Here is a 10,475-nt window from a genome sequence, read left to right as displayed (position 1 = left end):
TGCTATGAACATAGGGTACATAAGTTCGTTTGAATTGGTGTTTCAGGATTCTTAGTGTATTTTCCCAGCAGTGGAATCACTGGGTCATAAGGCAGTTCCTTTTTTAATTTTTTGAGGAAATTCCATACTGTTTTTCCACAGTGTCTGCATCAGTCTGCACTCCCACCAAGAGTGCACTATGGTTCCCTTTTCTCCATATCCTCACCTGTACTTGTTATTTGTTAATTTATTAATGATGGTCATTCTGAGAGGTGTGAGGTGATATCTCATTGTGGTTTTAGTTTACATCTCTCTGATGGCTAGTGATGTTGAGCATACTTTCATATGTCAATGGGCCATCTGTATGTCCTCCTTGGAAAAGTGTCTATTTAGGTCCTTTGCCCATTTTTAAATTGGGTTGTTTGTTTTCCTGGTGTTGGGTCATATGAGTTATTTATGTATTCTGGAGATTAAACTCTTGCCCAATATGTCATTGGCAAATATGTTCTCCCATACAGATGGTTCCCTTTTCATTTTGCTGATGATTTCTTTAGCCATGTAAAAACTTTTTAATTTGATGTAGTCCCATTTTTTTCCCTTTATTTCCCTTGCCCTAGGAGATATAGTGGCAAAACATATTACTTCATGAGACGTCTGAAATTTTGCTGCCTAGATTTTCTGCTAGGACTTTTATGGTATCACAACCTATATGTAAATCCTTTATCCACTTGAATTTACCCTGGTGTATGGTGTACGTTGGTGCTCTCATTTTGTTTTTTTGCATGTACCAGTTCAGTTCTTCCAACACCATTTATTAAAGAGACTATTTTACCCCATTGTATGCACATGCCCCCTTTGTCAAATATTGACCAAAGAGACATGGGTTTATTTCTGGGCTCTCTGTTCTGTTCCCTTGATCTCGGTGTCCATTGTTATGCCAGTACCAGACAGTCTTGATTTTAATGGTCTTGTAATATAGTTTGATATCAGCTATTGTGATCCCTCCAATTTTTTTTTCTTCTTTCTCAGGATTGCTGAGGCTATTTGGGGTCTTTTTCAGTTCCATATAAATATTTGGAATATTTTTTGTAGATCTATGAAATATGCCATGGGTATTTTAATAAGAATTGTGTTGGATCTATAGATTGGTTTTGGTAGTATAGACATTTTAATGATGTTAATTCTTCCAATCCATCAATACAGTAAATGTATTTTCTAACTGAATTTATTAGGGTGACATTGGTTAACAAAATTATACAGGTTTAGGATGCACAATTTTATAACACATCATCTGTATTGTGTAACAACACTTCAGTATTGTGTGCTCACCACCCTCAAGTCTCCATCCATCACCATTTATTTTCTATGACCTTCTCCGCCTGCCCCCGCCTCCCTCTTCTGGCAGTACTATATGAAAAAAGAAAATACATGGGGCTTTAAAAATAAAGTAATTAAAACTTATAAGATTATTTGTGTTAAATTTATTTTTATAAATAGAACAGTAAGATTTGTGGGTTAAATGTGAAGTCTTAAAATTAGATTTCAACATTTGCAATTTTAATCAAGTATTCATTTTCAGCCAAAAAAAAAGTCATAAAGAATCCTGTCTGTACATAAAATCACTGCTTTAACATTGAATAGAACTCCACAAAACAATAGGCAAAATAGGGTTTGAAAAAAACACAGACTGAGGATTATAGAATTGTAGAGCTGAAAAAATAAATCGAGCATGGACATAATATCATTAGAAAACTAATAAATAAGTTAGAAGCAGCAAGAAACGAAATAGTTAGGGTCAGAAATCAATTGCTGACATAAAAGAATGGCTTCAAATAATCAGAGTGAATCAAGAGAAAAAAGCCAATCAGTTACAACGAAGAGAGTGTAATAAATAAAAGTTTACTGTCCTCAAAGAAAAAGTCAGCAAATGAAAAACTAAAAGAATTCAAAGACACATCAAGTAAAGAATGCAGGGAGAAGGGAACTTCAGCATCATGGTGTACAATTTCTGGAAAACTGATAAAAATGATGACTATTGAGGCTTACCCTGGTTGTTATTAACCTTCCAGGCAAAAGAAAAAAGAATCACCCCCAAAAAACAAACAAACAAACAAAAAGAATTCTTCAGTCATTCTAATAGAGAAGCTTCTAGGGAATATCTGGCTGCCCTCAGACTTGTTCATAACAATATTGATAGCCAAAACACATTGAAGCAATGTTATAAGAGAAAGAAAGCATGATCCAAGAACTAAAAGAATTCAAAGACACATCAAGTAAAGAATGCAGGGAGAAGGGAACTTCAGCATCATGGTGCACAATTTCTGGAAAACTGATAAAAATGATGACTACACCCAACCAAGATGTCATTCAAGTACAAAACGTCCCAAACATGAAAGAATTCAAAGAATGCATTATTCTTGAGTCCTTCTTGAAAAGCTATGTATTGATGTAACCAAGGGATAAATGGAGAAACTGAGGACTGATATTTAATGCCAGAATGTAGTGAAGCAATATTTACAAGATTCTAAGGTAAAGTGATCCAGGAGTGTGATATCCAGCCAAGTTTTCCTTTCAAGTATTTAAGAATGAAATCCATTCAACAAATTGATAAAATGAAGAAGCAAGGAATAGAATAGCTCTAGTAAAAGAACTAATGGTGAGTAAGGAATCATTTACAAGGAGAATTGAGGCTAAACAATCCATGGTTTCAAAAAAAACACACATATTATAAAACTTAAAATCATACTAGCACATAGGAGAGGAGGCAGGAAGAAGAGTAGAGGTACTCAAATGTCCCATTTTTTTACAAGAGTGAATCTACTCCGTGTAAACATTGAATGTACTTTGAAACAACTAATGACTCCTACCACTTAAATTGTTTTCCTGATTTTATTCATTAATCATGAAAGAATCTCAAGGAAAGAATCTTTTGGGGAGAAAACAAAGCAAAACATTGATCTGGATTCTCCAAATCCCTTTATGTTTACATTTCTGCTAAATTTAAGAAAAGTTAAATTTAAGTAATTAATTCACAGCATAGTCTCATGTTTATAAGATAATGTTGTAAGTCCGTCTATGGTTTTATTTGTACATGTTGATAGAAAGATGGAAATTTGTTTATATAATACTAATGGTAATTATTTATGATGAGGTTTAGGGTGGGGTTTTTTTCTTTCTTTGTATTTTTCTGTATTGCTTGAATTTTCATAACAATTATGAATCATTTTTTATAAGAAGTTCAAAGTTTTTATTCTTAAAAGAAAATAAATTGGCCTCAGTGGTGAAAAATTGGTGGTTGGGAAGGGAGAGGGCTATATAAACCAACAGTAAGTTTAAAAGGAATTCCAGAGGCACAGAACTAACATTAAAGGCAAGCAGAGAAGACACTTGCCTACACTGCGTGATTTGAAGAACACAAAAAGACACCAGCCCATATAAAATTATCATCTCTTTGAATTATCAACTATGGTTACATCAACATGAATTCATTTATTAAATCCCCTTTCAACCTGCTGGTGGCTGAAAGACAAAAATATCCAAAGGGATGACAGATGTGTACTGGCCACCTGGATTGAGCTAGGGAAAGCAATACCATGATCAGAGCAGGTACCTGGGAGGCTGGAACACTGGGAGAATGAGGATGCAAGAAAGCAATGATCGTTGACAGAAACGAAGTTGGCCAAGGAACAGGTATTTGCAATCTAGAGATCCCCAAAGACTGAATACAGTACAAAAGGAGGTCAGCTTGAGAACCCAAGTCAAATAAGAACCAACGTTCAAATAGTATGAAACAATAAATTTGAGACAGAGACACAAAGAATAATTTTCTTTTGGCAAGAGTCACTTGCTAGACTCTTCTTTGGGAGGACCCAGGCTCACATTAATGGTTCAGCTTGTCAAATTTGGCTCCTGAGACATGTAGTGATAAAACATACATTAGGCATGGTCTCAGATGGGCTAACTTGGATGGAGTCCCATAAATAGCCTGGGAGCAGCAAGAGACATTTGAGTCTCCCTTAGGAATGGGGCACAGTGTGCCCTTGAAAGGAAGGGTGTGTGTGGAGAGAGAGGCAATGGGTAATGAAGCCCCAAAGATCAATTTCACAGTCCTCACACCTATCTCTAGCTAATCTTGCCCCTGTTGAAACTGTAGAATATACCCCTTCTAAGGATAGAAGGCAAAGATGCTTAAGAGCCACTAGAAAGGGTATGTTCAGGCAGCAAGCAGCTGGTTTCCTTTTGATCAAAAGAAGGGGATATATCCATGCTGGTCACTATGTACATACTGCCATGTCCAGGACCATCACCTGTTTCTGAATTTTTAACTGGTTGACCCTAATCAAAGGCAGAAAGCCTCCTTGGCCCCTGTTTGCACAGCATAGTAGAGGAATCGCACAGAGCTCCTATTAAGCTCACTGACTCATGCTGAAAACTAGGATTCAGTTTTAACTAGCAGTGATGTTAAGAAGGTGCTCCTCAGGCAGCCTGGGAACGTACCCACTGTGTCAACATGGGTCACAGAGATTGTGTTTGGAAGCATTATTACACAGTGGGCCAAAAATGGAGACGGGATTAATTTCGAGCAATAGAAATTCATTTAAAAAGCAACATTAGTCACTTTAGTGTACACCCAGAGACTGACAAAGGCCGTATATGCACACTGCCTCACCAATGAGAAACCAAACGAAGACTAGGAAAAACAGGTGTGCACAGGGTCAGATTATGAGTAAAAAGCCACAAATGAAATATAATAAACTATGTTTGCCCTCTGAAAAGAGGCAAGATGTCTCCCTTAAAGGAAGTCCAGGACCAAAGAGATGTTCTGAACTCAGGTGCTGAAAACACATTCTCATTATCATTCCTGTCCTTGTGGGCCCTGTAAAGACCACTATACAAACACTACCCATACCTAACAGCTATGAGGATGTAAAAAAACACTAGATAAATATTATTCATACATGAAAGAGGTAGAGCGGTATAGTAGAAAACGAGTACTGTCAGGAAACATTTCATTACAGCTCTTTCACTAGTTCACAGTCTAGCCTTGGCCAGTCACTTAAACTGTTGAAGCCCCAGTTTCCTCATGTGTGAAATGATGCACTGTTTGTCACCACCATCCACTCAGCCCCAAACCACGGACCTGGGAGTCGTCCTACAATCTTCAATGCTTGGATTCTTCAGTGGGTCAGTAAGTCCAGTAGATTCTGTCTCTTAGCATATTTTGCATCATTTCCTCCTCCCCATCACACCCCATCACACCGCAAACACCTTGCCTCAGGTCATGCCGTCTCTCACTGAATTCACCACAGCAGCTCCCTCCCTGCCTGAGTTTCACCCTCTTCTTTCATCCCCATGACTTTTGAAATTATTTTCCTAAAACTTAAACCTTAATATGATTCTCCTCTGCTGAAACCCTTTTATGGCTTTCCGGGGCTTCCTGATTAGAGTTCAAGCCCCTTGACTCGGCCCAGGGATGATCAGCATGTGAATTATGCCCATCTGTCTGGCCTCATGCCCTGCTGTTCCCATGTGATTAACCAACCCATTTGCCCAGGACTGTCTTGGTGTTTGTCCTGGTTTTAGGCCTGTGTTCTAGGAAACCTCCCAGACCCGGTAAACCAGGACAACAGGTTTCCTTACCGGGGGCCCTTGTCTAAAGCCCCATGTGCTATTCATAATTCCAAAAGGCCCTCACATTGGGCCTTCACCCTTGGTGTTCTGAAGCCTAGAATAGTCTTTTCTCTTTCTTTTCCTATAAAACCCAGTTGAGCATCTCATCCTCTGGGACAGTGGTTCTCAAAGGGTGGGCTATCAACCAGCATCCCCTCTAAACAAGTCAGAAATGCAAACCTTTGGGCTCACTCCAGACATACTGAATCAGAAACTCTGAGTTGGGGCCCTGCACCCTATTTTAACAAGTCCTCCAGGGTACTCTGATGCTCTCTGAAGGGTAAGAAGAACTGCTCCAGTAAACCTTCCTAAGCAACAGCCCCCACCAGAGCAGCCTGGCCAGTTCCCTGCTATACATTACCATGAGCTTCATGGCACTAAATTGCAATTATTTGCTGACTTATCTACCTCCTTGATCTGACTACAAGTTCTTTGAAGGCAGCATTGCACTTTCTGTTGCTTTTCAGGTAATATCAGTCTATGTTAACAAACCCTTGACAGTTCTACTAACCCTTTTATTAAGAGAACAGGCTTATTAAATTATATTTAGTTTCTTAAGTCAAACCATTTTACAGAGAAGTGTGTAATCCTAGGAGAAAGACTGTCAGAGAATGACAAAGGAGCATGTGTTCACATGCTGCCTTCAAGTATCTGTATGAGTGAATTTTGCCCTAATTCTCATTAAAAGCCACCAGTCTTGACTACCCTCATTTAATCATAATGATAAACATTCTTTTTCTGCTCAAAGGACTATCACCACTTTTCTTATCCCTTTAGTCTAAGACTGTACACTGAATTTTTAGGCTTAAAAAAATCTGGGGGACTGAAAATTGACATTGAATATTTCACTGCCCCTGAGTTTGCACTATCTTTGTACTAGGAAGAACCCACACTTTTGGTCCCAATTTAAAGCATTGCCACATGTCTGCTATTAATAATGACAGCAATTTACTTCTGTTGAAATTGAAAGCTTTCAATTCTCTTTGAAAAACCTAAATGCATTTCACATGGTTTACAGACATGTTTCAAAGCTTCCTTCTCATTTATAGGTTTTTCTTTTTGTTTTTTAAAATAGACTTAATTTTCAAAGTTTATGATGCCATTTGGTGTCTGAAGCTACAACTCTAAACACATACATATATATAGATAGATATTTATATATTGTGGTCAAACAAATAGTTCTGCCTTCTGAGACAACTTGTTATGTCATGTGAATATAATTTAACTTTTTACTAGTATTTTTATTTGACATTTTAAGAGCCAACAAAATTATAATAAAAAAAAGTTTTCAATGAGGAAACATAATTGTTCTTAGCAAACCACATGTGACATTTCAGATGAATGTTTTATATGATATTGTCTTGAAAGAGTATACATTTTGGAAGATTTCTTAAAGTAAATCATTAGAAGGAAACCTAAAACAACTAATTAACATTCATCAAATACATAAGAGGCAATGTGAGTTGAACCACATCAAATGCTCAAGTTTTAATAGTTCAGTTTCATACATTGAAGATATAAAATAAACAGATTCTGATTTAAAAAGATTACGTCCTCCCCCAAGCAAGTACATATGTTCTAGAGTTGCTGGTATAGGTCAGGAAGACATCTGGAAGCAATTGGGGCAAGATTTCCCCAATACTCAATAGGAAACAAATCTTACTCCAGGGCCCTGGATTTCTGAAGTATTGGGAAAATTTAGGTTCAAAATTTGGATTAAGTAGAAAGTTCTTAAGGTAGTAACTTGGAAAATTCATTAAAAAGTTATCTTAAAGCCATTAATAACAAAGTTTGGGATTCTGTTTGGAATTTGTTCAGTTTGACCATCTTCATTGATATTTGTTGAAGTAGCTTAGTCATCCCATTTTGCTGAATAGACATGAAATAAACTCTTCTGCAATCATGTAATTACCTACAGTATAACTCAGAAAAAATAAACTTTTCTATTTATGATGCATCAGTTGAGTGATTTCACTTATTCATTTATTTGATCATGACTAAAATAGTGTTTGGTTCATTATAAATGTTCAATAGATTGGATATTTTAAATTGTTCAGTAACTATTATACATTCCTTACAGATACTATCTTGCCGTTTTTTACATAATATTGTGCATAGGAGTGAACAAACCAAATAGTTCGGGGTTATCCAGTTCAGCTATATTCAGAGAAATGATGTGAAAAGAGCATAGACATAGACCGAGTAGTGATTTATAAGAAACTAGTTGGTAATGACAATAGATTGATGGATCAAAAGTAAGTAGGTAAATACACTGAAAATCCAAATTCTGCTGTATTACTAGCTCCATAGGATTCTAATTAAAATCAAGTAGAATATTAATCATGAAAAGCTAACTTAAGATAGCTAGATTTCACTGAACATGTAGACTATATAAATCTTTGTGATACAATTGATGTAGCATAAACATTCCCAAAATTTCCACTTTATTTTTTTCCTTTTTATTGAATTTATCGGGGGGACACTGGTTAACAAAATTAACAAGTTTCAGGCGCACAGTTCTAGAGCACATCATCTGTACGCTGTATTGTGTATTCAACACACCAAGACAAGTCTCCATCCATCACTGTTTATCCCCTATATACCCACCTCCCTCTACCCCCTTCCCCTCTGGCAATCACCACACTCTTGTCCATATTTATGAGTTTTTTTTCTTTTTTGCTCAGTCCCACAACCAATCCCATGTAGCCACCCCTACCTGCGACAGCTATCAGCCTGCTTACTATTCATGGGTCTGTCACTATTTTGCTTGTTAGTTCACTTTGTTTGTTGGATCCACATATGAGTGAAATCATATGGCACTTGTCTTTCTCTGACTGGCTTATTTCACTTAGCATAATGTCCTCCAAGTCCATCCACACTCTCACAAAGGGTAAGATTTCTTTCTTTTTTCTGGCCGAGTAGTATTCCATTTTGCCAATGTACCACAGCTTTTTTATCCACTCATTTACTGACAAACTCCCACTTTAGAGAATATTATTTATAAGAGCCACTTAAAATAGATATGATATTATTTAATAACATTATTTTTAAATATATTAAAATTAGAAACATTTTCATTTCTAATTAAAATCAAGTCTTTCAAGAAAACAGAAATTAAACAGGCGAGAGTTCCTTTTACTATATTCAATTGGTCAACAAATTCCATACTATAATTTTTAATCTGCTACTACCATTTAATTTTGATCCTCACTTATTTAGGTAATTTCTAAAATTTTTTAGGGGTGCTCTCACAGCAGGCTTCCTAAAGAAGACTACTGGTCTTGTGAGGCTGGTAGTATGTGAAGAGTCCACAAGAGAGGCTAAGAATATTGTACACAAAAATTCTTGATGTTCTTGAGCAAATCCCTAAAAATGCAGCATATAGAAAGTACACAGAACAGATTACAAATGAAAAGCTGGATATGGTTAAAGCAGAACCAGATGTTAAAAAATTAGAAAACCAACTTCAGGGTGGCCAAACAGAAGAGGTGATTCTTCAGGCTGAAAATGAACTAAGTCTGGCATGAGAAATGATTCAATGGAAACCATGGGAGCCTTTAGTGCAAGAGTGCCCTGCCAGCCAATGGAAATGGCCAATGTAATCATCATCAAATGACTTGTGTGTTGAAGGGAAACTGATGCAATTAAATGTTCTGTTATATTGAAAATATTTCCATATTATTGACCCTAATAATCAAGAAAACTGATGCAGAACATATTTAGGAGACTTGTTACAACTGATGATTCTAATAATAGGACTTACAAATCAGTTTTTGTTAAAGCATTCATTAAAAATATTTCAAAGATGACATTTTATAAAATAGACATCCTATAAGATTTGAAAATTAGTTGGAAAAATTTCTTTATGTTTCAATATATAGGCCATATATTTGATAGGTCAAATATTTTTATTAGTATCTCTAATGCATTTGATTATTTTTTTCACTCTGAAGAAACCAGAAACTAGAAAGAAACTTATTATTGCCTGAACAAATATATAGATCACTGTTTGAAGTGAATTAGTAAGAGAAAAACCATTAAATTACAATTCACTGTACAGATGAGAAAATTGATTTTGTATTTGAAAGAAATATTTCTTATTTACAGTGGTAGTTGGGAAACTTTTAAAATTTTGTCTCATTTAAGGAAGTTAGCTTTCTGGCTCTTAATCAAACTTCATCAGGACAGAGAGTTTCTGTAAAACAAGAGATAATAAGAGTTCCTAAAGCTTATCTGGCATATGGATAGGCTTTTAGGTAAAACATCTTAATTGTATGGTTATAACTTCCAAGTGAAATCTCTAAGTTTTTACTGTTTCCAATATGAATGTAGCTGGGCATCAGACAAGATAAAGCTGTTCAAGGAAAGGAGCGATGGACTAGTTTAAGGTTAAACAAAAACAAAATACTTTTCAGGTGTCCTCACCTTTTCTTTCTAGCCCATATCATTTCTAAAAACTTAGTTAAATTTGGTTTTTCTTACCCCAAAAACTTTGGGGTGTGTGTGTGTGTGTGTGTGTGTGTGTGTGTTTTGCTATCTCTGTGGCAAGGCAGAATCTTTCAGAATGAGAAAGAAAGTAGTATTTTTTTTTCCCAATAAATTTTTCCCCTTACAGAGCTATACAAATGGAATGCTAAATAAATATTAAATTAAAAAATAAAAATATTTAGTAGTCAATATACTTACAAATAGTTCAACATGTAAAATTTTACACCCTTTCTCAAGTTAATACTCTATAGTTTGTGCTTTTTATTTGAGACACAAAATTAGCAAAGTTCAGTAATCCCCTTGAAGTTTTTAGTTTTGCCTAGTACATATATATAGAG

General features: G+C 35.8%; 1 pseudogene; it reads left to right on the top strand.

The window, feature by feature from the left end:
- The first annotated feature begins 1,082 nt into the window (after window positions 1-1,082).
- Window positions 1,083-9,251, top strand: LOC129081761 (NADH dehydrogenase [ubiquinone] 1 alpha subcomplex subunit 5-like; annotated as a pseudogene).
- Window positions 9,252-10,475: the final 1,224 nt, after the last annotated feature.

Source organism: Pteronotus mesoamericanus, unplaced genomic scaffold (genome assembly GCF_021234165.1).
Source record: "Pteronotus mesoamericanus isolate MK-2021 breed Mesoamerican mustached bat unplaced genomic scaffold, CSHL_Meso_final scaffold_118, whole genome shotgun sequence".
In the NCBI taxonomy this organism is placed as follows: Eukaryota; Metazoa; Chordata; class Mammalia; order Chiroptera; family Mormoopidae; genus Pteronotus; species Pteronotus mesoamericanus.
This window is presented reverse-complemented; position numbering and strand designations above follow the sequence as displayed.